Below are 26,342 nucleotides of genomic sequence, written 5' to 3'. Positions count from 1 at the left end.
TTCCACCAAAGTTAGTTGAAGTTTACAAAGATGATGTATGCTTCATGGTTGACTATGACAAGGTGTACATCCAGGCAATCAGGTAAATGAAGAACTCAGTGTTCACTAAGAAAAGCAAGGTAAATGAAGAACTTAGTGTTCATTGAGAAAAGCAAGGTAAATGAAGAACTCAACATTCACTAAGCAAAGCAAGGTAAATGAAGAACTTAGTGTTCACCGAGCAAACCAAGGTAAATTAAGAACTGAGTGTTCAACGAGCAAACCAAGGTAAATGAAGAACTGAGTGTTCAACGAGCAAACCAAGGTAAATGAAGAACTCAGTGTTTACCAAGAAAAGGAAGGTAAATAAAGAAATTAGTGTTCATGAAGCATAGGAAGGTAAATGAAGGAATCAGTGTTCAATGAGCATAGCAAGGTAAATGAAGAAGTTAGCTTTTACCGAGTGACACTATATCTACTGAGTCACCAATGGTTACCAAGTCCTAAGTAGTATTGTGTGGCTAGTATGAACTGAGCCTCTACTTCTATCAAGTGCATGATGATGCCAAGTAATATAGTAGATGCCGAGTATCAGAAGGTCACCAAGTTAGCTTGAGGAACCTGAGTTTTCTACTATCTGGCCAACTCAGTAATATTTTGTTCACTTATGTTTTAGCTGACCTTGTAGTTGTAAATATTGGAGTGGTATATATGAAATGTATGATATCATTTTTAGAGTAGTATGATGTGTGGAAATAAGAGTAATATTCACATATGAAGAAGGTATTGATATATTTTGAGAAAAGTAAAAGCGAATCAGCAGCAGAATAAAAGGGAATATAGCAAGGTCAACATAGGAGCAAAAAAGTTATACCTATCACATCAGGTGATCAATGCAACAAGGATCTTATCAATAAATAGTTGTAAGCAGATCTACTATTTCATCCTAATAGGTAAATTAGTTCATAAATCCTTTAACTAGGTGGACCTAACAGTCTCTTTGTAAATCTCCTAATAGAGTGCATACTTCATTATATGTTTGTAAATCCTCTAACAGGGTGGATCTACCAGTCTTACTTGCTCCTAACAGGGTAGATCACCAAAATTTATCATTGTAAGCATTAATAGGCCAACTTTATATTGTAGTATTGAAGTTTTGTGGGTATCATCCCCACCCCAGTTTTGCTTTCTATTTTTGAAAGTTTCTAGGTCACCAAATCTCTATGTACATGTGCAATGAATGTTTGTTTCTTCAGTTATGTAGTAGTTTAGATGAATGAATGGTGAATGGTTAAAATGCTGAATAGGATAAAAGTTTTATAAGTTACTGATTCACCCCTCCCCTCTCAGTAACCTACCTTATCCTTAATATTTCCAACATATATATATATATATATATATATGCATGTGATTTTTCTTGGGCTATTGATGTGTGTGATGAGTGTGCAGGATATTTTAGCAGGAAAACCTAATGAAGAAATGAAACTAAACCCTATGTTCTGATTTTGGAAACTACGGTTGAATCTAACAAAAGATACAAACACTATTGTTTGTGTTTTATTTGCATCATGCATTGAATGAATGTATCATTTTGTAATCTTTAAACATTATGGTCATAACATTGTTTTTATGGTGTCCCTTGACACTTGTGAATTGTATATGTATTCCAACATGATAGTTAGGGTTAATTGAGTAACCAAAAGATCTAAGTCAGACTAGGTTAGTTACATTTTTGATAATCAATTTATAATTGAGATTAATTACCCCTAATCTAGATTAGTGTTTAATTTGCATTTTAAGGGTTGTTAATAAGCCCTAAAATATTCCTAGCTTTTGATAGGTCTTGAATTAATCCTAAAAGCCTAAAATCATTAAATCTAAATACCTAAGGGGTATGAGTATGGGTTAGAGACATTTTCCACCCCCTTAGCCACTTTGATTGACTTTTATGGTCACTCATAAAGTCCATTTTTTCTTGAGTATGAAAATTGATTGCTTCCTTCTTGAGTTGGTAACCTTGACTCCACTTTGAGGTTTACCTAATGTTTAGTTGAGTTAGGATCATATTTAGAGGCATCTTGGAGAAGTTTTGGTTGTTACCCAATCTCCAGTTTTAGAGAGAAGTTTTCAAGATTGAAGGAAAGGAAGGAAAAGCTCTTCTCAACTTGTTCATTTTACCATAACCTTATTGTGAAGGTAGGAGTTCTTCACTCTTTTGTTCATTTTTTTTATAGTGTTCATGCTTTGATTCATGCATAAGGCATTGTGTTGTTCATTGTATTTCTTGTATGTGTATTGAGGTTGCTTGGGAGGGATCTAAACTTGTTTCTCGGATGTGTTTCTTATATTTTTCTTTGAATTTTGAGAGGATTGTATGGGGTTGTTTTGGCATTACTCACCCTTGGATAGCGAAGAACTGGCCATGTATGGGGGAAGGGCCTTAGTTGGACCTCAATAGTGTAGAGTCTCTTCTCATGATGAGAAGAGGGAAAGAGGGTAGGGTGTTATGGGACCCTACTTGTCATCACATACCATGTTTTAAAAATTTGAATTCTTGAAGAAGAGAAGGAATGAAAATCCTTGTTGTATTGGTCTCGAAAGGGCATTTATGGAAGAATGGAAGTTCTTGAGTTTTAGCCTCGAAAGGGCTATGTTATGGTATGGTGATCGATGTCTCCTATTCAGAAAATTGATCTCCTCCCTAGTTTAGTTCAATGTTGACCCTATTGTGCAAAATTGGGATGGGGATGCATGCTTGAATTGTTCTTCATATTATGTTGTTTTACCTCTGGATTAGTTCTCATCTTCTCCATGATTCCCTTGATGCATTGAAAATATGGGAAAGGATCTCTTGTGAAGGACCTAGAAGAGAATTCATTTGAATTGTAACATTATGTAAAAATGTATTTCAATTTTGATGTAGTGGCAAGGATGTTAGGTTTCCTTACTGGTTCTTTCCCGATGGAGCCTTGAACCAAGTTGATTAATAGAAGAGAAAAAACAAGATTGAGTAATGTTTCTTGCATATGAGATGTTCATTATTTCAATTTTACTTATGTTACTTGATAGTAGATGTGATGATGTTTTTACCTTTTTGTGACATTCTCATGTTTGTAATTGCATTCATATGATTTAGATTAAATTTGACAATATGATGAAATAAAATCTTGCAATTATAAGTTCAGAACTATGTTAAAGAAAATTTGTATTGAATTGGAACTTCATTGGTATTATCATGTATCAACATTAGAAAGAAAATTAATAATATTGCTTTTATGTATTTGATATGGTTGGCTTAAACCCAATTAGAATATAATAGAACACCCCCCTGTCCAAAAAGAAAAGAAAAGAAGGAATAGTTGCTCTCAAAAAATTAACACTTAGAAAAATATGGTTTTGAAAAAAAATGAAAAAAAGACACTCCTACGAGCAAAAAGCTCACTGGATTTTGTATGGAAAAAAAAAATTAAATCATTCCCTTGCAATAGAGAATCTAAAGATTCCTCTAGTATCCCTTGTTTGATATTTAAATAAATAATTATTTTTTAAAAATTTAATTTAATTTTTTTTTTTTTTTTGCATAAAATAAAATATTTATCCTAAGTCTATCCTATGCAAACCACTTAACAAACTTTATGTCCTTACCTCATTAAATGGAAAAGAAATCCCTTATCTCAAAACTAGTGCAAGCTTTTGGAATGGTAAGGAAGACATCACAAAAAAAGATTAATTAAATAAACTTAAGTGAAGAGGATACTAAGAAATCAAATGTTTTACTTTAGATCTCTTCCCTTACCTCCCACATTAACATTCAATTAGTGGAGGGGGGGAAGCTTAATGACTTGCAGACCTGTACATTTCCTTACCACCGTACCCTCTAAATTTTGCATTGGATAGTGTGATGCGATGTGGGAAGTGCTTCTTTGGGAGAAGTGGGGGGTGATATTGAATGAAGGGAGGGCAGCACATTTAATTTTTTTTCCTCCATCCATGCTTGGTGTATATTCACCCTTGGTAGACATGTTACTATTACTCCTGACACATTTCTTGTCATAATCCTTCTCTACACCTTGTTAGGTGTCAGTTGCAAGTGGGCTTTAAGCCACATCTAATGGACTTGTTTTAAAGACAAAACTTTGTCATTAACTTTTTTTGGTACCACCTATCATTGGAGACCCGCTCATGCATGTGGAGGGGACAGTCTTTTCTAGTAGGGCTTAAGGGAAAGGATGGAGTGGGTAAAAGATTTGGGTCAATGAGATAGGTATGTAAGGGGGGATGTTTAAGGGAGGTGGTGTGTAGGGTTAGGATGGGTATGTGGGCTTATATTAAATTAGATTATTGATGGGGCAAATTAAGTTAAGAGTAAATTTAAGTTAGTAATTAGTGGGGTTAGGAAAATATGTTAGTAAGTTAAGATCTTAGTATTTCATTTATTTATTATTGATTAGAAGTGTAAGTTTAGTTAGTTGTAAATTTATGTATTAGATAATATTAGTAATTAAAGTTAGATGTTATGTTAAGTTGATAATAATTAGTATTTTTTTTCTAGTAATTGAGTTTGTGTATTAATATGCATAAAGTGTTAGTTTAGGATTTTAGTAATACTAAAGTTGTTATTTTATAATTTAGTTTAGTTTAAGTTATTTATAAGTAATACGCATTTCAATATTAATTAGTTTAAATTGTGATATTGCTATCAAGATTTACTATGTGATTTTCGAGTCAAACTCATTGACCAATAGTTTAAATCATTAGTAACTCAATTTACATGTTTGCTGTGAAACATTGGTTAATTATTTTCTTCTTCTTTTTTGTTAACCATTATATTTGATATGTTTTTAAAATTTTAGTATATTTTAATGTTAGTATTTTGTGGGTTTGCAAATTGTTATGGAAGTTAGAAGGATTAATATTTTATATACTTATTTAGTTTTTATTTAATTTTTAGTAATGTTATTATTATTATTATTATAAATTTTTTATTTATGATAGATTGTAGATTTAAATGTAATTAGTTAGAATAAAGTTTAAAATAAAGTTTGGTTATAGTACATGTTATAATAGTAATTAGTTCTTTCATTCTTATGCGGTGAAATAATTGAACTTGTGCTCTTTTAGATCATTATTTGAATAATTCCAATATATTGTTCATTAATAATTTTTTTCTTATTAATATTTAAATGGCTAATGTAATATGTTTTAAATTAGTTGTAAATTATTTTCATAAGTGAGTTGTAAATTTGCATACGAGTCATTTTAATGATATATGTTAATGTTTAGACTTTTAAAGTATTTTCTTTTAAAAATTTCAATAATCGATTTGTTAACGAAATTTTATTTTAACAATTGATTCTTACACTTTGATTTCAAACCTAAATGGAGAATCAAGTTATTGATTAAAAAAAAAGAAATCATGTGTTTTGGCCCATATTTTGGGCATGACATATGCTAGCCACTTTTGCATATGGAATCCAAACCCAATTTTTTTTTGATATTCATGGCTTTTGAACCCTAAGACCAAATGAGTTTTAATTTTAAAGTTTTTGACTTTTGAGGTTATTACCTTGATTTGTGTGCTACCTAGTTTTCTCAAGATTTTTGGCATATGTTGGTTGTGGACTTGGCTTATCTGTAGGATGTAAGTCATACCACTATTGCACTTTTATGTTTGTATTGGGATGCATGTCACATCTAAACATCTAACTTTGTGTTCAATTGAGTGATTTTTTGTTTGGTGTTATTTTTCTATTCAAACCCTTGTTGCCATTTCATGGATGCTAGGATTAGTGTATAATCCATACTCCTAGATTGAGGCAAGTTGAGTGAGTTTATGATGTGTGGTTTTGTTTTATCATTGGGATTTGTGTAGAATCCATACTCTTAGATTGAGGCCAGTTGAGTAAATTCATGATGTATGGTTTTGTTGTTCATTGGGATTCTTTTAGAATCTATCCTCTCAAGCTTGTATTTGGTTGAGTGTCATTTTTCTTGTGTTCTCATCCAACCCTTGTTTTATGATCTTCATGATGGTGGTGCACTAGATACGAGCATGTGTGTGTACATTTTTTTGGTTACTTATGAGGCTTAAACTCCCAATTATATTTTAGTAGAGTATGTTCATTTGGGGTTGGGTTGGGAATATGTATTCCTATGGGTATGCATTATTGGATGAACATGAGTAGGGTAGGGTAGAACCATGGAGGGAGCTTCTTTCTTGCATCTTGGTGACCATTTCCTAGAGGGTTGGCATGAATTAACTAAATAAATTAACTCAGTAATAAATTTAAGATAATAAAATAATATGTGAGCACTCGGTGTTAGTGTGAGGACACAGTGTGTGCATCTTCCATTAGGGAGTTGATGCCACATGATACTAGCTATGGATACATAATGCCAAGTGACTCTCTATGCAATGATTCCTTGTATAGTTGACCCATTGAGTGTTTGACCAAGACCTGTCTTCTTGCATTGTCTCATGATCTTGGATGCAATTATTCTTACTTTATGGCATGCATGTTAGCCTTGGACATTTGATATATGTTGGTGTATAGAGATAGTTTATTTTCCAATTGATACTAGTAATTGATGTTCATTTGGTATTCTAGGTTTCTAGAGTATGTTTCCTTGTGATTTATGCTTTCATTAGAATGTATGGATACCATGTTTAGATGATGTTAGCTTCATTGGTTCATTCCTTTATTATGATGTTTAGCATATGATTAAATGGTGTGATTTACTACTAGTTGAAGTATCTTTTTTTGTTGTATTAACATGTTAGATCTCCTTGTTCTTATGTTTTTAGATACTTTTATAGTAGTAACACCCTCATAAGATAGCTCTGACTATCTAGTTGGTAGTTTGGGATGTTATGCATGGGGATGGCTAGGGCCTTTGAGGTCTCATGATGCTATTATGTTTGGGAGGAACTGTACATGATTCTAAGTTATGTTGGTGCTTAGATGCTTATGCTCTCCTTCATATGATGTTTGGTTTATGAACCATGTATGTTCATTGTGAATTTTCTTTCTACATGATCTTTCATATGTTGTTATGGATTAGATGGATAGATGTTTTCTCCTTCATGTTGCATGGTGTTTTTTGTTTTATGATCTTGAGTGATCATTCCTCTATTTATGTGGATCTGATACTCCCTACTATGGAGGTTTTATATTTTTATGTGTTTTCATCTTGCTTCATTTTTCGTTTTGTTGTAAATCCTTACATGAGAAAGGTAGTTCCTCAAACAAGAATATATTGTCTTGTGTAGACATACATTCTCCCTTGCACGACAATGTTCTTCCTCACACAAAGTGTATACTTCCTTGTGTAACATGATGCAAATCCTTGTCTGGAGTAGTTCACTTCCTTTTGATGATTAATGGACTTCCTCAGATGTAATGATGTAGTTCCTTAGACAAAACTAGAGGCTAGTACACTTCCTTACATGAGAAGCATGAGGTAGTTAGGCTTGGCCAAGGAAAGTTTGAATGTTGGTTTTGGACACCTTGTTGGATTTCATGCCTTTCAAGTTCAAAACAATCTTTCTATTGGGTTTAAAATATATTATTTAAGTATAAGAAATTTCTTATACTTAGTATATATTTCAATATATGTGATGATTAATTTGAGATAGGTTCCAAACCTTTGCAAATTAAGATAAATATTTTAGGAAATTTCAAGGCTTCAAAAATTTAGACTTACCCGATTTTTCAAGGCTTTAGGATTTCAAACTTAGCCAAATTTTTGGTGTTAGCTTTTATCTTTCAGCATGGTGTTTAGTAGATGAGTGGTTGTAACTTGAGCCATTGTCTTTTGCATGACCCTTGTTGGTTTCTACTTGTGATTCTCAATTTTGACATGACTAGTAGAATAGACTTGTCGAATAACTATGCTAGGAGTCTTTTCTTAGGGTTTGAAAGAGAACATCCCCTTGGTATATTCTCATGATTTGTGCATTCTTGATTTTTGATTTGTGGTTTAGAGCTTGGAGATCTTTGGAAGTAGTTGTAAGACTTATGTTGGCATAAGTGAACACATGAGGCTTGCCATGTTCCCTATTCTCATCACCTATTTGTGGGATTTTCATTATTGCACTTGATTACTTAATACTATTTTAAGAAACTTATCTTAAGAAATTAATTATTCAGTGCATGTTTTATCCTTATGTTCTAAGGATCTCTATCTAGGGAATTACAAGTGAAGTTTGAGCAGAGCTAGTAGCTAAATGTGGGCTTGGGAAACAACAAGGTTTCTTTTTTTCTTGCAAGCATAAGTTTATATATTCCTTGGAGGTTTCTACCAAGCTATAGAATTACTATTGTAATTGTTGATTTATTCAGCCATAACTCGAAAGGCCTTACAACTGGGCATGTTGAATAAAAAATGTATTATGAGAATTAGGATTGTATATATCTAAATATATGTGTTATCATGTATATTCCACTATATGGTTATTTTGCAGGGGTTAGGACTATTGATGTTAAGATCAAAGTTTATTTATTAGTGACTTACTCTTAGTCAATTAACTAAGCTAATACTGAGTGTATCTTTCGGTTTGTAGTGCGAGCCAAGTAATTCAGTTATTGCCAAGTAATTAAGTTCCTACCAAGTTCTAAAGTTGTCACTAATTTTTTAGAAACACAATACAATTCCAACCAAGTACTATCAGCCAAGTTGATAAGTAGCAGCACCAATTGAGCTTCACAGTGTTAATTGTTTTGCACATTGTCAACCATGGTCTCCAATGTCTATCGAGCTTCAAATATTAGTGATGTGAATCTAGTGTTGACTAAGAAAAAGAGTTTGAAGAAAGTGATTTAGTTTATACCAAACTTACAATATTAATTTTGACCAAGCCATGGAGTGTGAACTAAGTGATTTAGTTTATATATTGAGTTTCACAAAGTTCACCGAGTCATATAGTGTTGACTAAGTTCAAGCTACTTGGAAGTGATCAGTATGAACTAAATTTCTATGTCTCCCAAGTGTATGATGATGTTGAGTGTTGACAATGGTTTTCAAGTATCAAAACATCACAGAGTTTGTCTTTAGAACTTGAGTTACAATAATTGAGCCAACTTTGTGAATTATTATGAAAAGGGTATTTTAGCAACCATTCATGAGTTTTGTTTTAGATTGGTATATAAGTAATGATGTGTATCATATTCAATTATGTATGTATAGAATGAATAGATGAAGAGAAAAAGTGAAAATTGAAAAGGCTACAAGTAGTATAAGGAGTAACAAATATTTATCTATCACAACAAGGTGATTAGTACTATTCAAAGGAATCACAACCAACAAATCAATTTGTACATTAGAGATCAGCCATTGGTTCATCCTAATAGTGTATCAGTTAAATCCTTTAATAGAGTAGACTTATAAATCTTTCTCAAATCTCTTAACTGAGTACATACTTTATTGTGTGTTTTGTAAATCCTTTCACAAGGTGTACCTATTAGTCATTATTGCTTGTAATAGGGAAGATCATCAGAAGTGATCAATTGTAAGCCTTAACTAACCAAATTTATACTGTAGTACTAAATATTGTGGTATCATCCCTTGTTGGAAGATTGCTTTGATGATGATATGTTCCATTCATTACTGAGTATGTCATTGATGTCAACATAGCATGTTTGATGTCTTCAGTGGTATCTGATAGAAGAACAATGGAAAGATCAAGTTGGTATAGATGACTAGTTGAGCATGATAACCACTTAATGTTATGGGAGATACTTTTGAGTATTTGGCATATGTAGTTTATGTTAGAAGTAGGAAGGATAGGTGTAGAAGAAGTTATGTAAGTCTTGGCGATGTCTATTATGAGATAGAGTTTATAGAGGCATGTTCTGGTAATCTTGTTATATCTCTTAGCATAATTGATATTTTGAGGATCGAGGTTGAGCACATAGAGAAGAAATTTTTAGGATGGCATGGCTAAGCTTGCTCATCATAATATTGAGTGTATGAAAACTTATTCAATTTGGAAGGCAAAGAATTAAGTTATCGCTAAGTGTAATGTGTTCTTAATGTGGTCCTATAATAATTGATTTATAAGGAGAAACAACCAACTCAAGGAATTGTTTTATGGACTTGGTATAAAGGAAGGATATTTTCCTTTATCATTTTATGGATATATGTGAATTTTGAATGTTCTAAAAGTGATAGAGAGTGTAGAATGCAAAGTTGAGCAGAACAATGCAAAAATGAAGGAAACTTCATTGTCAAGGTTTTATTGAGTGATCTGAGGTTTTGTATTTGGATCCAAGGTTCATGACCTTGTATACAAGGTTTGATAGTGATTGGTCTAGTTGACAGGATAGAGGATAGAAAAAGAAAAGAAGAAAATAAAAATAAATTATTTGTTTGAGTAGTAAGCTCTTCTTGTAGGTGAAATTGCATGTTTGGGTAATTGGCTCTTCTTGCATAGATTATACCACAACTCCTAATAGGGTTGCAATCTCCTAATAGGGACTCATTGTACTAAATGTTGTAATAGACTCCTAATAGTATCCATCCTCTACCAAGGAATATCTATATTATTACATCATCTTGTGGGCATCATTTCCACCAAGGCTTTCCCTGCAATGAAAGGTTTCCCTAGTCAACATATCTACTATAATTGTTTAAGTGCATCTTTGTATGTTTGTTTTTTACTTTGGTTGAATGGTTAAGTTTGTTAAAAGAAGATAAATTTTTTAACTATTGGATAACTAAGTCACCCCACCTCTTAGTTATCTTGGTGGATGATTATTTCTAACAATTGGTATTGTAGCCTCAGGTCCTTGAAAAAAAAGTTTAACACCTTTGGGAGATCCATGATAAACATGTTTAGGAAAGATAGTCCAAATTTTGATGGAACAAACTATGACTACTGAAAGGAAAATATTAAGATATATTTGTTGTGTATGGGTTCAAGATATTGGATCTTAACAAAATTAGTGAAGAGAATCATTGAAGAAAAGGATCTGGAAACTTGCACCAAGGTAGAAAGAAATCTTTTCATGTCTGACATGAGATCTAGAGAAACAATATTGATTGCACTTTCTAAAATTGAGTACAATTACGTAAAATCAATTTCTACTTCACATTTTATTTGGAATGATTTGGAAAATAGTTTTGAAGGTGATGAACACTCTAGGATGTTGAGGCTACAAAATTGGAATTTTTTGTTTCAAGATGCTAAGATGATGGAAGATGAATCTGTAAGAACATATATACAAAGAATATCAGAAATTACTTCAAGTATTAAAGCTCAAGGAGGAACCAAAGATGATGATGAAGTTATATGGAAGATATTGAATATTTTAACACCACCATTCAAGTCAGTAGTTCAGATGATACAAATATTGATATCATGTACCAAAGATTTCACAAAGGAGACATTTCTTAGAAGACTTGAAGCAGTTGAGAATGAACTTAGATAGTCTGGAGAATTGACCAGACTTTTAGTGCCTTAAGTATTTGACCTAACTTATCAAGGAGCACAAGTACTAAAGGAGATTTTCCTAGCAACAACAAATTTGAAGAAGATAGAAAGATTGATGAAGTAGTAGCCCATCTAGTAAGAAGAGAAAAAGGAGGTAAGAAAATCTTTAAATTTTGGACTTGGGATGAATATGGTCATTATGCATCTAAGTGTCCTAAAAGGGGGAAAAAGTATAAGGGAAATAATAAGCCTAGAAAAGATAGAGATTATTTATATTCAAATGAAGATTATGATTCTAATGAAAAATCATTAAGTGCTAGTTGTATATGTGAAATTGAGAGCCTATGATCCTCAGATACACTTTAGCATAGTCCTTACCTGTAGGATCATCCTAGAATAAACATTGAATTTCTTATCTTAGAGGTCCAATAGAGCAACTTGTTTCCTTTTGACTAGAAGGATTTTCCCTATTTGCTCATAGATCAAGAAGAAGGCAACCAAACCTTTTAGTATGAAGGATTTTATGTAGTTGGATGATCATACGATTAATCTAAATGAGAAATGCAATTTATTCTAATCACAAAATGAAATTTAAACTATATGAATGCATTCTAATCTAGATGATATTTAAAATGCTAATAAATATGATAGCTAGAAATCAAATAAATACTTAATTTGATAGCAATTCAATGCAATTCAAATTCTCACAAAAAATACCCTATAATGAGGAATTGGAAGCCTCTTATATAGAATTTTTGAAATCAATCAATGGTTAGGATTGAAGCTAAGATTTAGTCAAGATGGAAGATTCCTAGTGAGTTAACTCACTCAGGTCTTGAGTGTAATGAACAATTAACTAAAATTCACCTAAGTGTGAGAATGAGCGAATTAAGTCAATTCTAGTTCGAGGGATAGATAACTTGGAATTCCCATTCTTGAACTAAAGAGAAGAATTTAGAAAGTTATTTAATTTAAAAAAATGAGATATGACTTCATAAAGGTATATTTCAATTAATTGAAAAATCCTATTCAATAATTAAAATAATAGCATTATTAAATTAAATAAATTCAATTCATTAGTACATTAGCCTTAGGAGATAATTTAATTTAATTTAAGTATATGCACTTCATATTAAATTAAATCTAATCAATAGGTTTAATGTAGCTAATCCAAGTCAATACTTTAGGAATTAAATAAATAGTGTGATTAATGCAAATTAGGGTTTTATACATTTGACAATTAAATCAAGTAGAAAAAATCAGAATAAGAATTGCCTAGTGAGATAGGACTTTAGAGTTGATCAAAATAGACCAAAATTGGTTGTCATGGAAATGAGACAATTTTGGGGTATTACATTTTGCCCCTCTTTGAATGACTGTGTGAGTAGCATGTTCAATTAAAAGAAAATTTGAAAGCATGATGCACAGATCAAGAAATGAGATTGGTTCTACAATTGATGACACAAAGACTAATTGAAAAGCTTTTAAAGGTTATCTCTAGAACAAAGGTTAACCTTAGGGGATCTAGATAGAACACCTGGATACCACAATCGATAAGCTTTTAAAGTTTATCTCTAGAATAGAGCTTAATCTTAAGGGATCCAAATAAAACACCTAGATACCTAAATTGATAAGCTTTTAGAGATTATCTCCAAAATAGAGCTTAATCTTAAGAGATCAAGATAGAAAACCTAGATACCAAAATTAATAAGCTTTTAAAGATTATCTCCAAAATGCAGCTTAATATTAAGGTATCTATATAGAACACCTAGATACCTAGAGTTGAAAGATAACAAGATCTAATCATGAGTCATAGAATCATCTCCAGAATGAGGCTTGATCCTAAGGAGTCAAGATTTAGACTGTCCTAATAACTATCCATCAAATTCTAATAATGATTGTTATAAGGTGTGATTAGCTGATGAAAAGATAAGATAGATCACAAAGATGCTAGATAGAGGAGAAAAAGATGCCCTAAGTTATGAGATTCCCGTAGTGATGAGGACATAAGATGGGAACAACATGCCCGAAGACATGAAGATTCAAATTGATTTGAGATTCAAGTTCAATGATGTAATCATCTTGCCCCCTCGGGAGTGAAATCAAAAGATGACGCACCAAAAATATGATGTAGAGTAGTATATCAAAAGATATAGAAGAAATCTATGATTGAAAAGATTATAAATGAGATCAAAATGATTAGAAGAAAATTTGGAGTCAATTCAAAGTGATTTCAAGGTCTAAAAGACCAAGTTTGACCAAAAGGTTGAGAAAATTTAACCATAGTTGACTTGAGTTGACTTTTTCTAAGAAAGTTTGAAAATTTTGAGGAAATTGTGATGTGAAAAAATTCCAAAATTCACCAAGTATCAAATAAAAAAAGGATTGCACAAGCATTCAATCGCATTGATCCCAAAATTTTAAAATGTTATTTTGAGTTGTTTAGGTGTGTCAGATTTCAAAATTGATCCCAAAAATGGATTCAAAGCAATCAAATTAATCATAGAGGTGATTTTTGTGTAAATTGGAGTACTTTTCAAAATTAGGTCAAAACCTATATAAGGACCCAAAGCATCATTTTCAAATCATTTTCACTTTTTCTTTAGTGAAGAGAAGAGTTCTAAGGTGAAAATGGTGGTCCCCATGTCTTCTCATCATTTCGAGCACTCTCGATGACATAGCCGATTGGTGGACTATGGACCTCCAGTGAGTAATCAATAACCTTGCCCAACATTGAACTTTTCATGCTTTATGATGTACTTTTAGCATGTTTTAGGGCTTTTAAAATTTTGTCCCATTGGTTCTCATGTGGGGATCTCATTCTTTGTGTGAAGCCAATCTTTCCTCATGAAGATCCATTCAGTGTTTCTTTACACGGGGTGGGGAGATTTCTCACGAGGGAGATACCCACCTTTCACACAAAGAGCCCTAATTTTTGGCCACTTTTTTCTCATAGGCTAATCACTCTTCATGAAAATAATTGAATCCTTGTGTGATGATGTGCAATCTTGTGCAAGGAAGTGAAATTTCACATGAGAATCTAGTCTCAAATGCAAAATTAAAAGTTAAAAATTTGATGTTTCATTGCAAATTTGCATTTTTGTTTTCATCATATTTGTTTATTGAGCAAAGAATAACTATTTGTATGTTGTATTTGCTCATGTGTGTAGGTTATCTTTGATGCTATTTTATTTTGGCCCCATTATCCACCATATGGAGCTCTATTGTGGAGCCTTGATGCCACTAATATGGCACATATAGATAGATTGGAGTTTTCACATCTATGCCAGATTCCAACAGTGTTGATGAATCATAGCCTATTGATTGCATTGGTGGAGTCTTTCTATTCAGAGACAAACACACTCCACATACCACAAGGAGAGATGACAGTGACCCTTGAGGACATATATAGGATCCTTTGTGTACCCTTCCATGGACCAAGAGTGGTGTATGATATAGTTCCCCAAGTTGGTACAAAGGCATTGTAGGCCATCTTTAAATAGGACTTGATTATAGGCTAAGTGATCACATGGGAGGAGCTAGTGCATACCTATGGGCATACTCACAGATTAGCATTAGTTTTGATGATATTCATTAGCTACTTCTTAATGCCTAATAGAAGAAAGCATGGATTACATTGTGGTTGTGGCAAGATGATCCATAGGATGTTGGATACCATAGAGAGATATGAGTGGGGAAAGTGCATGCTCACACACATGTACCATGAGATGCACAAGATAGTTTATCATGAGAAGAAGAGCATGGCTATCAAGGTGTATGTGCTTCAGATCTGGACATGGGAGCATCTTCTAGTGATACAACCTATTTTTGAGGATGAGAGGCAACTAATAGAGCCTTATATTTTTAGGTATAGAGGCCATCTTACCCAGGTAGCTCTAGTAAAGACTGAGTAGTGGAGGACAAGTCTTGATGACTTGGTGTTTGTAGTATGGTGGACTTGGAGAGACCGAGGACTTGAACAATGCACCCCAGGAGCTGAGCTATATGTTTGTATCTTGACCACTGATAGGATGATCAATGTAGATAGTGGAGCAATTTCTATTGACTCATGAGTGGTGCCAATATGGGAGGCCATTGGATATATCACAAGAGTTCTGCTCCTATCTGGCAAGAGATGTGAGGCATGGATTGCCACAAAGACTAGATCCTAGGAGATCCATGATAGATATCATAAACTATGTTTCAACATAGTGGGACTGCTTGATAGTAGTGGTAGATGTAGGGATGACACCAGCCTACTAGGCATATTTTGCTATCCATCCCTTCCCACACTTCATTGATCCAATGGGAATGGCAGCACCAAGACAACTAGTGTAGGCACCTCAAGCTCCACAATAGTAGGCACCACAGTAGGTACCATAGTAGCAGGCACCACATGAGGTACCACAATAGGTACCATAATAGGTGAGGCATAGGGTACATTAGATATAGATTCCACCTTAGTAGATAGGGGTAGATCTAGGTGTAGGAGGTAGCAAGACTAATGAGAGGTGATGGTAGAGAACTCACATAGAGGAGCAATAGCCCATTGAGCAAGGTGATGAGGATATGCCAGATCAGCCTACTATGGGAGCCGACCTCTTGATATAGACACAAAGCTAGAGAGAGGATTTGGACCACATATTAGTAGTTTGGGGACCTAAAGATATAGGTGATTATGTGGGATACATAGATAGCATAGCAGGATTGAGAGATCCATGATTTACAGGGTTAGCTAGAGCTAGTGACCCAGAGAGCAGAGCAGAGAGTTAAGAAGTAGCAAGATGATATTTGGCTACAATTGGCAAGTGCTGCATATTACTTTGTAGCCTATGTAGTAGTTATCCTAGACAAGGTAGAGTAGGTGCCTCAATTTTCATAGTATGCATGAGAGTTAGGAGTTTCACGGCCAATGGTGAGACCTAAGATGCTTCCTCTACTACCTCCTCTACCATCAGGAGGTGAGGGATCCAGAGAGAGTTAGATTGATATTTCTCCAATTTTTGACATGGTTCTATATCCTTTGGTGTATCAACACTATTTTGCATCATTTTCTATTGGCAACGCTTGAGTAGCTTCCATTTCTTGCACTAATGTATTCCTTTTGATACCAATATATATAGATGAGATTTTGAGTCAAGTACCATGTGCATGTGTCATTATCTATCTTTTATTTTGGTGTGCATGAGATGTGTTTGTGTTGTGATTATGAAATGCCAACAACTGGTGACTTTCATGAAAGAGATTATCCGTGAGAGGAATCTCTAAGTGACACTAGTGATCATAGGCAAACACAATTAGAAAAATTGGTGACTATTGTGAAAGAGATTCTATGACACTATAAGGTGTTGCCCCTAAGCTATGACAAGACTCAATCCACGGATACATGAGAAAAAGCAAAAAAATAAAGCAGGAAAGCAATTGTACATGATCTTGAAGATGTATTCTAAGATATAGCATTAGGAACAAGAGGCACCTATTTACTAGGTTTTCACCTTATTAGCAGATATTCTACCAATATTTGTTTGCTAGGTTTTCATCAATGGCACTTTATTTTTTCAATTTTTTTGTATTTTTAAATTTTTAAATTTGTTTTTGTATTTTTGATATTTTTTCAATTTTTTTGGTATTACCAAGGTGCCTTTTGCTAGGTTTTCACCAAGGTAATGATTTTTTTAGGACTTTTTGCAATGTCTAGATTTTTTTCAAGACATTTAGATATATATATATAGAGAGTTTCTAAAATTATATTAGTTGTAGAACTACTTCAGGGTGGAGAGTGTTGATAGGCTCCTTGAGCACCTCTCCCTAGCTGTAGAAAGTTGATAAGCACTAGATCTATACACTACAGTGACTATGTAAGGACCAAGCTAGTTGGGTTTCAACTTCCCCTTTTGGACCCTTTGTTGCTGATTCTTAGGCCTTTCTCTCAGAATGAGATCACCCAGCTAGAAGTCATGTGGCTTAACTTTCTTATTGTAACTTTTGGACATATGTAGCTAATAAGTTTGAAGATGATCGCACACCACTTGCTAATGTTCATCTAATAATACTAGCTCTTGAAGCTGAGATATTCTATAATCTTCATTAGTAATGAGGCCCTTCATGGATATTCTTAGAGTAGGAATCTCAACCTCAATTGGAAGCACAACATCCACTCCATAGACCAAAGTAAAGGGTGTTATACCCATTGGAGTTCTAATATTTTTCACGTATGCCCATAAAGTAGGATTAATCTAAAGGTGCTAGTTCCTTCAAACTTTACCAACTATGCAATGAAAAATCTTAAGGATCACCTTGTTAGATGGCTCTACTTGGCCATTATCCTAGGGGTAATAGATAGAAGACCAATGTTGTGTGATTCAAAACTTTTTGCATAACTCCTTAAGGTCCTTTTTTTAAACTATCCTCCATTGTCAATAATAATGGAGGAATGTACACCATACCTACATATGATGTAATTCATAATGAGTAGATCTACAATTTTTCCATTTTTTATTGAGAGAAGGACTGCATCGACCCACTTTGTGAAGTAGATTGTAGCTGTAATAATGAAATTATGTCCATTAGAAGAAGATGGGTGAATTTGACCCACAAGATCAAAGGCTTAATATTGGAATGACGATAATGTAATAGATGGAATTTACTCCCTAGCTAGAGCATAGATTAGATTCCCATGGAACTGACATTGTTTGTAGGACTCAACATATTTGATTACCTCCTACTCCATATTCAACCAATAGTAACTAGTTCTAATAGGTTTATGAGCTAGTGTCAAGCCATTTGAGTGAGATCTGCTAATACCCTTGTGGACATCAATTAATGCACATTTGGACTAATTGGATTCTAGATGCCTAAGGAGTGTTCCATTGAAACCTCTCCTAAATAATTCATTAGCAATAATGACATACTATGAAGCATTATGAACAAGATGACATTTTCATTCCAAGTTAGACCATCTAAAATGGTTTGGTCATGTAGATAGAAGTATATGTGGTGGTAATGGGAGGAATCTTGTCCTATGATAGAATAGATCATCAGAGATTTAGGGGTATCATAGGTAGAATAGAGTAACATTTTCACCAGGAACTTTTGTTGAAGATCATTCTCTAGTATCTGTAGAAAAGAAGCTATAGTAGCCATGACATCAACCACTTTGTTGTCTCCTTGAGGAATTTGTTGAAAAGTGATATGAGAAAAGTATTTCTTCATGTCATCAACCATGCATATTTAAGGGATCTATTTCTCATCCTTTGTTTGATATACATCATTGACCTAGTTAATTATCAGATGACAGTCCCCAAAAATGTTCAATTGATTTATTCTCCATTCAGCTACAATTTCCATGCCATTAATTAGAGTATCATATTCTACAATGTTGTTGGTATAAGGAAAAAAAATCTTGTATGCTGTAGGTAGTGAATATCTCTATGGTGTAATGAAGAATAATACAACACCGAGTCCTTGTTGTGTGAAGGAACCATCAAACAACATCACCCAAGTTTGGTGTGTGAGCATTAGAATTGATTCATTTAGAAAATCAATGTTCAATGGGAGAAGACTCTGCATCACTGTATCTGCTAGCTAATCAGCAATTTTTTGTCCCTTGATAGCCTTTTTTTCAACATACTAGATGTCAAACTCACTCAGTATCATGACCCACTTATCCATTCTCCCTATTAGAGCTGCCTTACTAAGTGAGTAGTTCAATGGATCAATTTTAGCCACTGGTTGTGTAGTGTGAGCAAGCATGTAGTGTCTCACCTTTTGGAAAGAAAATATGACTGCCAAGAAAACTTTCTCAGTGATACTATAATTCATCTCATAGGAGATCAGCATGCAACTCAAATAGTAAATAGCCCTTTCCTTGTTATTGTTGTCTTCTTGAGCTAGTAAGATACCTAGATATGTCTATGTTCCTAAGATGTACAAAATTAGAGGCTTCCCATAGATAAGAGGCATCAAGATTAGTGGATTAGCAAGATATTGTTTTATCTATGTCAAGCTTTTCTCACAGTCCTAACTCCAATTATATTTCACACCTTTATGTAGAGTCTTGGTAAACGATTATGATCTATCCACCAACTATGAGATGAATCTACGAATAGATTGAAGTCTTCCTTGTAAGCCCCTCATCTAACTGATATTATGGGGTGAAGGCATATCTGTAATTTCTTGAATTTTCTTTGGATCCACCTCAATTCCTTTTGCAGACATGGTGTATCAAAGTAATTTCCTTGATGTGATGTCAAATTTGCATTTCTTGGGATTAAGACTTAGATTGAATTTTTCCATGCAATTTAGGATACGTTCCTAAAATTGAAGGTGATTATTGTGTTTTGTACTCTTGACCAAGGTATCATCTAGGTAGTCCTCCATGGTCTTATGCATCATGTCATGGAAAATTGTAGTGACTGCTTTCTAATATGTAGTGGTAGCATTTTTTAAGCCAATTGGCATCATGTTCCAATAGAAGGTTCCCTATGCATAAGTAAAAGTAGTCTTTTCCTAATCTTCTAGTGCAATTTTGATTTGATTATAACCAAAAAAACTATCCATGAGTGAGTACATCTCATATCCTTCTTTCATGTCCACTATCATATCAATTTTAGGAAGTGGAAAATTGTCCTTAGGACATGCTAAGGTTAGATCATAGAAGTTAGTACAAAATCTGATAGATTTGTCATGCTTGGAGATTGGAACAATGTTTGATATCCATTTAGCATAATCAAATGCCTAGATGAAATCAGCTTTTAGAAGATTCTCCAATTTAGCTTCGACAAGCAATGCAATATGGGGATGCATTTTCCTAAGTTTTTGTTTGATTGGTTTAATGCTTAGTGTAATAGATAGGTGATGCATAATGAGATCAAAATCTAACCTTGGCATGTCTAAATATGTCCATGCAAATTTTATCTTTTTCTCTTGGAAGAAAGAAATGAATTCCTCTTTTTCCTCTAGAGATAGTGACTATGAAAGATGTATCATGTAAGGATGTTCTTCCATTTCCAAGTTGATAGGCTATGTTAGCTCTATCAAAACTGATTATCTTTCTTGAAAATGACTAGGAAGTGCATCAAATATCTCATCTGCAAGCACCTCAGAGAGATTTTTAACCTTGGATATGTCTTTTATTTTTAACATTTTAGATTCTAACACTACCAAGATGTGGGTTCACCATTGGATCTTCTATTTTTTTCTTTTTGATTGTATGACTAAGATATTTCATGTCACCTTTAGTCATATTAATGCTTTGTTCACTAGTGGAAGACATTACTAGTTCAACAACATTTAAGTAGTAGGCAAGAGCATAGTTATTTTGATTCACTAGATATATTAGAATTCTATTCTATAAGCTCGAGATATGTGAGTAAAAGAATAATGGCAGGTTCGATTGCATTCACAATTTAATCATTAAATGCTTGGACAAGAAATTTGAGACCTAGAGCAATTTCATCCACAAGTGTGTGTGAATGCCTTTGAGTGTTAATATCATCAACTAAAGACTCAAGGAAACTAGTTGGATTGGACTTGTATGACTTAACCCTAGATGTTTCACCTAATTTGAGTTAATTTTCATAGACAAGAACTTGATCTATGTTTTTATCTATAGTTGCTTCTGAGAGAGAGCCAAATTCATATTCCTTAGAATCAATGCTACATGGTGACAGACTGTAGAATTCCCCAATAGTGATAGGGACATACAATCCTTTATCATCTAAATTTTTTCATAGGTACTCAATTCATAAAACAAAACTAGACTCACTTTGTTCTTAATGAGCATGATGTGAATTAGTAGTGTCCTCAGAAGAATCACTAGTACCATCCATAGTGCTAACACATGGCATAAAGTCATTAGGTTCACCTAAGAATTTAGCAAGATCATGAGGAATAGGATAAGAATAGGGATCCTCATCATCAATATTATCTTCTTGATCATTAGATTTAGCTTGGGACTCATTTTTAGATGAACTCTTAGGTTCTAGTATGAATTTGTTAATCCCTAAATGGAAGGGAATCTTCTTAAAGCCTAGACTAGATGTATCTCTATTTCATCAAGCTATTGCTTTAACAAGATCAATTAGACCATCATTGTTGCATCTAATAGAACTGGTTCCCTTATATCCAAAGAATTTCATGAGTCTAAGACCAAGGTCATATTTCTCAACAATGATCTCACGAGTTTTTTTTGTCAGTTGTAGTCTCCTCTTTGTAAAGACACACAACAATGACTTTGTTTTCACTTAATCCTCTAAGGGGACTATAGCCTTGACAAAAGAACCATTATACTTAGTTTGAGGTGTCAACACAAATGGCCTCTCTACTTTACATGGTTCCCCATAATGATGGGGAACCTCAAGAAGAGATGTCAATGACAACACTAGTTCTATGTGATATTCACCCATTCCATTTTAGCTAGAGTGACTAATCAATTTGCTTCATCTTGTCATCATGATAATCAAAAGATTCCCTATTAGTAGGTACAAAGTTTTTAGTAGCTTTCAACATGTTATAGGTATAGCTAGTGCTTGTAGGGATAGTTACTTTAGAGCCATGAAATGGGAATTTTATGCATTGATGATAAGTGGATGGTACAACACTCATCTCATGTATCCATGGTCTTCCTAGAAGAATATTGTAAGCTAAGGGAATGTCAAGGACCTGACAAGTGACATCCCTTTCTATAGGAACAATATAGAGAGGCAACAACACAAAATCTAGAGACTTCTTCTTGACTTCATCATATGACTTGATAGTAATCTTACAACAAGCATCAATAGACTCCTATGAATAATCTAATTGCCTAAGTAGAGAATTAGAGACAATGTTTAATCTAGCTTCATTATCAATGAGCACCCAGTAGACATGTTTCTGATGTATTGTAACCTCAATGTGTAGAGTTTGATTGTGTGGGTGACTCAATGAATTATCATCTTCCTCAAAGAAGGAAATATAGTAAGGTGAGATTAGATGACTTACCATAGATTGGAACTACTAAAGATCAAGAAATTGAGGGGCATTTTCCCTAGTGATGACTTTGTCAAGAATCTACCTATAAGCAAGCAAGATTTTAAGTAGCTAAAAGATTGTGATTTGAGCATTAGTTTGTTATAACTAATCATGAATTCTATGGTTGGTGGCTACTAAATTTACAATGAGTTTTTCACCTTTTCTAGATGGACCAGTAAGGGTTTTATCTTTGTGCTATTCAATATCAAGAGTAGAAGGCCTATGGCCTTTGAGTACTAACTTGGCATGAGAACATGTAACATTGGCATAGGATCACAAAGATTCATTGCCAAATGTTGGGAAGTATGACCTCTTAAGAAAAATAGTGTCTTGGTTTTATTGTTATCCTACTTTCCCTTGATGGTAATAATGTCATAGTACTCATAATCCATATGTTCAGCCATATTGACTACATTGTCATCATTAGAGTACATATAGTTGACCTTGTTGTTAGGTTTTGGTTTTGAACTCTCTCCTTTTTCATAAGATAGGAAGGGCTCCTTAAAAGCCTTGTGATCTGAGTTCTTTTTATGTGCATCCACCATAATGTCACCATCATCAATCAAGTCTTTGACTTTTTGATGCAAGTTTATGTAGTTTCTAGTTTAGTGACCCTTTTTTGGGTGGTATTTGTATAATGTGGTTTCATTCCACCATGGTGGCCATAGTTGCACTTCGTAAGGGTGAGAATTATCCAATGGATAAATGAGCTTTTTTTGTAGCAAGGTCTTATAGAACAGATCCAAAGGTTCACCAAGAGTCATATACTCTCATTTTTGGCATGAAAACGAAGAGTTCCTCAATTTGTTTCCAGATGCCTTATTGTCAGAAGGAGATTTCTCAACATTCTTGGCTTCTTTGAGATTATCTGTGAGATTAAAGACTACCTTAGAAAGTTTAGGAGTGATGTTTTCAAAAACCCCATCATGTACAACATCTTGGTTCTTGTTCACGTACTTAGGTTTGTCCTTGTTAGAGGTGGATCCTTGTTTTGTGTCCTTTTGAAGGGTAAGTTCACCCTTCTTGACCATGAATTCCTCTATGTAGATAACTTGTGTGACCATGTCTTTGAAGGTGTGTGGACTTGAAGTTGGACTTTATACCCAAAATTAGGTAGGAGATTATCAGTGAAGATGTCAAGATTTTTTGTTTCAGGAATCTTGCATGAATATTTAGTATAAAGTTGTCACCATCTCTGAAGGAATGTAAGGAAAGGCTCTCCAACTCTCTGTTTAAGATTGCACAAGTCTTGGATGTTAACTAGGTGTTGTATGTTGTGAGAGTATTGTTGGACAAATAGGTTAGAAATTTCATCAAACATTTTGATACTAGGAGGCAAGTGTGAAAACCACTCCATAGTCTAACCATCTAAACTTCTTGGGAATAGATGCATGAGATATGTCTAATTATGCATAAATTCCATAGACAAGGCCCTAAATTCTTGCAAATGATCTTGGGGATTAGTAGTACCAAAGTATTTCTCATACTTAGGTAACTCCACTCCTCTTGGAAAATAATGCATGTCCATACTCTTGTCAAATGAGAATGGGCAAAGAGCCTCTAAGATGTATATTTTTGTAGGTTTCTTTTTATCATGCATCATTTGGGCTAGTTGTTCTTGCATGACTTTCAATCATTTTTGGATCTTGGAAGTTTCAATTTCCTCTTCAAGAATGATGATAATTTCCACATTAAAATAATGAGGTAGCTTAGCTCCCTTTTGGGCAAGTTTGAGAAAGTATTTTTCTTTCTCTTTGTTAAGCAGGATTTCCATGACCTTTTGGAAGTTTTTGTCTTTATGACACTTTTCTATGTGTTCAAGAATTATTTCCACCTCTTCCTCATCTTCATAAATGAAAGGGTCTATTTGTTTCTCATTCCTAGGTTGGTCTTTTTTTCTACTATGTTCACCATGTTTAGGTTCATGATTAGCCATTGCAGGAATGTGTTCGATTTCAGTATATTTTGATTGGAAAGGTCCTTTGAAAAAGAATTCATGCATATTGTTTGGAGATGTAGGACCTTTCCTGGTTTCAAGATCTTCTTGATACAAGGGGTTCCTAGTTTTTCATAAGTTTATAGATAATGTTCTTTGGACCTAAGGTGATTTGACAAGTGAAGGAGATCATGAAGATTCCTCATTGGATAAACTGGACATAGACCATGTACAAATTGGAAGGTGACCTCAACCATGGTTACAACCCCTAGCTCTACCTTGTCTAAGTTTAAGGGGATAAAAAATGTTTCCACTTCTTGTTGCTATAGTCATAGACAAGGACAAGAAGCAAAAACCTAGACAAGAACCACACTAGAACATAGTCTCAAAAAGTAAGAAAAGTGTGTTGTATACTAAGGTATGAATAGTTTGAGTAAGGGCTAGAATAGAAAAAGATTATGACTATCATGACATGAAGTAAAACAAGAACTAAATTAAAAGAACATGATAACTAAAGGATGAGACTAGTTTAAGTCTTGATCACAAGTCATCAGCTAAGTAGGATGTCACTATTTGATACTATGTCCAGATGGAAAAGAGGTAACTAGTTACAGATATAGACTAGACTTAGAGTGTAGATAGCTCTAATATACTATATTAATAGTTTCAATTCAAGATCCAATGTGAATATTCTCTGAGAACTATGCGAGGATGTACCAGGAAGTAAACAAATACTTAGAACAACACTTTTGAACTTGCATTCTTGCGTGAAGACTTGTACAAAGATGTGTGAGGAAGTGCTAATACTGATAAACAAAATTGAAAAATATCATGCAAAGATTCACTCAAAGATGCATGAAGACCTTGATAGGGCCATGTAAAGAAATTCCTACTCACACAAAAAAACACACAAAAGGAAGTCACACAAAATCTAGCAAAACTAGGCACAAAAATATAGACCAAACTGACAACTAAAACTAGATTTTGAAGAGGCATTGAAGGTTTCAAATTGTTCTAGATAGATTTTTGGTTGATTTGATAGATTTTAGATAGATGACAAGGTTGGTTTCAATTTGTGAAACATAATTTGGTTTTGAACAAGACAAGTGTTTTCAAAAAAGACACGGGAAGTAAGCAGTAGTCGAATACAATCCAATCGAGAACAAAGCAACTCAAAGGGATGGGGGATTCTTGACTTTTAATTTGTTTAGATAGATTTGGACATGTTTAACACTCAATAAAAAACATGCTTTATCCCTAAAACCAAAAATGGTAGGGAAGGAAAAACCTTTGTCCCACAACTTATGTGTATGTGTGCACCCCACATAGCTGTGTCACCCCACTAGAGGGCATCTATGTTTTTGGTGTATTCAAAGGGCTCAATAACATATATGTTGAATGAACACCCTTGTGGTAGGGATCAAGCATGTATGTAACCTTCCAATGCCTAGTAGCATGCCTATGGTGAGTTCTACAAGAGAAATTCTTCGCCCTCCTTGCACAAAGATTATGCCCCCTTTTGGAGGTTAACCAAGTAGAAACTAACTAAAGGTTTTTACTTGGCCTCCATTTGTAGTAATCCTCAGTGGCTCTATAAGAAAAGTTGAGACTAGTAGCCCAAACTAGCCTTAAAAGGGCACACACCTGACTAGCAAGACTAGGGCTAGCACCAACCAGTGTAACAAATATAACCTCTTCTGTTGGGTGATGCAACACACTCCCCTACCCACAGGTGGTTAATTATGTGGTGTTCCATGTTCACTAACAGTCATGGCTTTTGGTGCAATGGCAAGTGGGCCTTACAAGTGGTATCAGAGCTATGGTTTTATTATTGTAACTCTAGATTGAATCCATGGGAATGCATGAGAGGATAAAAAAAAAAAAGGGTAAGATATATGAATGATTTATTGCAGATCTAAGGGTTTTGGATTTGCCGTTATGATGGGATGTTAAAAGATTTGGGCATGTGAAATTGTTGGATAAAAA

The sequence above is a fragment of the Cupressus sempervirens genome, chromosome 5 (genome assembly GCF_028749045.1).
Source record: "Cupressus sempervirens isolate cs-2001-9-10 chromosome 5, ASM2874904v1, whole genome shotgun sequence".
Taxonomy (NCBI): Eukaryota; Viridiplantae; Streptophyta; class Pinopsida; order Cupressales; family Cupressaceae; genus Cupressus; species Cupressus sempervirens.
The sequence above is the reverse complement of the archived record's forward strand: the minus strand, read 5'-3'. Positions refer to the sequence as shown.